A 5,134-nucleotide genomic window follows, 5' to 3' on the forward strand; every position below is an offset into this window, starting at 1 on the left:
ACCCAGGGACAATCAATCCAACATCAAAGTACTGATGGAGGGAGCTTCTAACCTAGGATTCCACACCCAGTGACAACACCCTTCCAAAATGAACGCAAAACAAAGATATTTTCAGACAAACAAAACTGAAAGAATTTATCACCAGTAGCCCCACACAACGAAAACAGGACCAAAGGAAGTTCTTCAGGCTGAAGGAAAGTGTTCCCAGATGTGAACACAGATCTTCAGAAAAGAAGAGAGGGCACCAGAAAAGTCCAGAAAGTAGGAGGAAAGGATGAAACAGCAGGTGGGACAAATGGAAAAACAATAGTAGACGAAGACTTGAACCCAACTATAACAAGTCATTACATTACATGTAAATGGACTAAACATTCCACTGAAAAGACAGAGCTCATCAGACTGGATAAGAAAATCACGACTCCACCATAAGCTGTTACCAAGGGACACAGTTTAACTATCAGGACATGAATAGATGGAAATTTTTTAAAAAGGAAGAGATAAACCATGCAAACTCTAGCCATAAGAAAGCTGATAATACAAGACAAAGTGGACACGCCTCCTCCTCCTCTCCCAGGCCTGCTGGGGGCTTTCTGGTGCTGGGCTCTGCTCTCTCCGAGTGGACAGGCTTGCTGGGGAAACTGCAGGCTAGGAGCCGGCTCTTCAGGACGAACGGCGGCCTGATGCCCCGACAGCTGGCCCCTGGCCGCACGTGTGGGCTGCCTTCCATCCGGGTGAGAGGTGTTCTCTGGACAACCCTGAGCCGGGTCAGCCACGCAGAAAGCTGGGATGTGTGTGTGGGGGGGGGGTGGTTCCCTGGGGACCCCACAGGCTCAGTCCACCGCCTTGGGCACCAGGGTGCTTGCCTGTTGCTGTGTCCTCGTGGAGACCACCTGCCTGCCTGGGTGCTTCCTTTCTGTCTGCCACCTGGGCCGTCCCAGGACTCAGGGTTGGGGAGAACATGCAGGTGCGATGGGGAGAAAGTGACGCCTGTGCTCTGCACACCTGGGATCAGATCCGTTTGTGGACCAGCTTCCAAACACAGTGTTCATACTGACACTCAGAACGTGACTCAGGGAGACATGGGCACCAGACAACAGGGCAGAGGCGTGTTCTTCATCTCCGACAGGCAGGGAGGGAGCTTCAAAAGCAGACGGGGCTGTCCTGATTCTAGAGGAGTCCAGATCCTTGGCGGGGCCAGGTGGGATGACGCGCCGCTGTGGCCGTGCTGGGGCCCCTGACCCTCTTCGGGGAGGACTCACCCCAGCCCTCAGGCTTTTCCTGCCTCAGAAGCCCCCAGCCATCGCTGCCCCGGGCAGCGGCCAGCAGGGGACAAGCAGGCTTTTCGTGGCTGCTCTGTGTCCCTCTGGGCTGCCCTCCTGTCCTCTAGGTCAGGCCCCTGAAGTATACTGTTTACAGGCGCTGACACAGGGCTCCAGTGGGGAACAAACCCTCGGGGGTTCAGTCTCCGTGGGAGACAGCCCTATGCAGATGACCAAGGGGACCCAGGCTCTCGTTGGTCCCGGTCTTGCTCTCAGAGCCCACCTCAGCCCTGTGTGCCCCATCACCCAAGGATGGAAACCAGACCCCGGGACAGGCCTTAAGGGGAGGTGCTAAAAACTCACTAATCAAGATGGGTACTATTCCAGGGCAACACTTTTTATTAAACTGAAGCATAGTTGATTTACAATGCTGTGTTAATTTCTGCTGCACGGCAAAGTGATTCAGTTATACATACATACATATACACATTCTTTTTTTAATATATATTCTTTCCCATTACGGTTTATCATAAGATACTGTGCTCTACAGTAGGACCTTGTTGTTTATCCATCTTATATATACTAGTTTGCATCTGCTGACCCCAAACTCCCACTCCATCCCTCCCCCAACCCCCTCCCCCTTAGCAACCACAAGTCTGTTCTCTATGCCTGTGAGTTTCTGTTCTGTAGATAGGTTCATTTGTGTCATATTTCAGATTCCACATATAAGTGGTACCATATGGTATTTGTCTTTCTCCTTCTGACTTACTTCACTTAGTATGATAATCTCTAGTTGCATCCATGTTGCTGCAAATGGCATTATTCCATTCTTTTTTATGGCTGAGTAATATTCCATTGTATATATGTACCACATCTTCTTTATCCATTCCTCTGTCGATGGACATTTAGGTTTTTTCCATGTCTTGGCTATTGTGAATAGTGCTGGTATGAACATTGGGGTGCATGTATCTTTTCGAATTATAGTTTTGTCTGGGTGTATGCCCAGGAGTGAGATTGCTGGATCATACGGTAACTTTATTTTTAGTTTTCTGAGGAACCTCCCTACAGTTTTCCATAGTGGCTGCACCAACTTACATTCCCCCCAACAGTGTAGGAGGGTTTAGGACAACACTTTTAAAAATCAAAATGTTCATGATGAACAAAACATTCAAGCTTTTAAACAAAGGCAGGCTCCAGCCCTGGCCCAGGTCGCTGGGGCCCCCCGGCTGGTGCTGCCCCGGATTCCACGGGGACCAGCCCAGGTGTGTGAGCTGGCAGTTCAGGGCTCTGAGACTGGGACGGGGAATCCCTGCCAGGAAGAGACTTGGCTTCCTGGGCTTCCTGCGGAGGGAAAACACTATTCCAGAGATGCAGCGAGGAAATCCCTGCTCCCGGGGAATTTCCCAGAGTGTGGGCGGGTGAATCCAACCTCCACACAATGGGAAGGCGGCCAGGGCGTCCCTGGAGCCCTCAGACCTCTCTCTCCAGGGGCTCCTGGATCCCCGAGACCATGTTTCCCACACACAGAGGAGAGACTGAGTGGGTGACCATTGAACTGAGCAGGGTTTTCTAACACGTTGCCCTGCGAATAATTATTTATGGAGGTTGACCACTAGTAATGAGAACATAAAAAACACTGGCATCTGAATGCATTTTATTAAAAGTTCTTACCGGTTGCCAATGCTACTGAGGAAAAATCTGAGGGAAAAGTGAAAGTTGCTTCCAGATTTCTCCAACTGGGAAAGGCCTGGGAAAGTCCTTTCTGATGGCTGTTGGCTGTGTCTCTATGGGGGCTGCGGGGGGGCTCCAGGTGTGGGCCTGACAGGAAATAGATGTTACCATCAAACTGGGACATTTGAGGAGCGTTTAATAAAGGGACGATTTGCAAAAGTGTACACAAGCCTTAGGAAGCAAGACAGGGATGGGCAGTGTCCCCCCCCTAGACCTGGGGGAGAGGAGGAGCAGGGCTGACCTTGTGGGCCTTTTCTGGCCACGGGTTCTGACTTGGGGGCCAGCAATGTGATAACAGTGAGAAGGGCCTCTGGGGCAGGGAGAGCCTGTCCACCCACCCTTCCACCAGTCAATCCTGCTGCCAAGTTCAGTGCGTCAGCCTGGGGCACCAGAGCAGGAAGAGCCAAGACCTGGAGGCCGAGAGGCTCCCCACAATTTCCCCAGAGCCCACACTCTCCCCTTGCTCTGGCCACACAGCCCCTATGGGCAGGAGTGGCCAGTCACTAAAGATTGTACCCACCCATACGCCACCAGGCATTGTGCGAGGGGCCGGGGGTACAGAGACGCCTAAAATGCACAACCCTCCCGCCAGGAACGCATGCGTTCTGCTGGGGGTGTGGACACTGCCCAGTCTCCTCCCCTCTGCCAGGCACAAATCTCTCTTTTCTATGGGGCTGACCCTACTGAATAGACAGACACACACCTACCCCACCCTCTAGCCACAGTGGTTGGTTCTGGGATGCTCACGTGACCCAAGTCACATCATACGAACCCCCTCTGGGACTTATCTACAGAGTGACGGGGGAAGAATCAGCCTGTTCCCACCGGGGCTGCTAATTCAGTAGGAGGCAAATGTGGGATTGCCAAAGGCCACCTCCACTCCGTGGGGAGAGAGTTGACACCCAGAGTGAAGTCAGCCAAAAACAAGCAAAACCAAGACATGAAGAGAGAGGCAGAGCCTTGAGGCCATCATTTGGGGTCCTGGATCCAGCCATGCCTAAAGCGGCTCCCAGGTGATACAGTTAATGTAAGCTAATAAATTTCCTTTTTACTTACATTCATTTGAATTGGGATTCTGCACCAAGAGTGTCCTACCTAAAACAGAAAGACCAGGAACACCAGGTTAACATACTCGGCACTCAGGTAGGCATGTGCACAGTTACTGTGGAAACAAGGGAAAGGGCAGGGCTGGATCTTGAAGGACACATGCAGCTACCCAGGCGAAGGCCTGTAGAGCATCCCAGTGAGGGAACTGCATGAAATCAGAGAGGATGGGGGCAGGGGCTACACACGATTCGAGATGTCCGTGAAGGGTCAGGTACGGGCAGGGAATGGCAGGTGTTGAGGCCGGGGGCCGCAGAGCAGTGAGGTGGGCAGTCTGTGGATGGCACCACCCCTTTCCATCATGGATCAGTGAGGTGATTAAATATACTCACAGCAACCAAACAAAATTTGCAAATAAATTGTTGGCCTGCATTTTCTTCCAGCAGCATGGCTGAATTCCTGGACCATAGCATCTCTTCCTAAAACCCCCGTATTCCTCCTGTTCAATCCTGCCCGGCGGAAACGACACTTCCTCACCCAAACCCCCAATTTAACCACAAATGGATCTCTCCTCCCCTCTCCTTCCACCTCTCTGTCTCCCCTCCACCACCTTGAATCAGGGGGCCCATTAAACGTCTTTGGGCAGCACCCTCAGCCTCCAGGCTGGGAACGCTTGACCGCAGGCCCCGTGGGCTTCACAGGTGTGACCCACACAGGTGCCCAGGCCCCTCACCTGGTGCAGCACCGCTGTTGCTGCCTTGATTGTCTTGGTCGTTTTGGACAACGGCTGCCTCGTTTTCCCTCTGTACTGGGCCCTGCAAGTAGTGTCGCCGGCTGGCTCCCCCCTCCCCTGACCCTCCGTCCCCGCAGCGCCACCTTGCATCTCAAGCCAGACCTCGCCTAGGGAGCCCGAGCGTACGCAATGTGGGCTCCAGGCCTGAGCCACCACCCTGCCCTGGGTCCAGGGGCTGGTTCACACCCAGGGACACCCAGGGACAGCGGAAGGCCTTGCCTCAGAGCCCCGGGAAGGCTGAGAGGGGCTCCCGGCGCCCAGAGCCAGGCCAGGAGCTTGTCACGGCCCTCAGTTTAGGGTGGATGTG

This window comes from Balaenoptera musculus, chromosome 4, assembly GCF_009873245.2.
Source record: "Balaenoptera musculus isolate JJ_BM4_2016_0621 chromosome 4, mBalMus1.pri.v3, whole genome shotgun sequence".
NCBI lineage: Eukaryota > Metazoa > Chordata > Mammalia > Artiodactyla > Balaenopteridae > Balaenoptera > Balaenoptera musculus.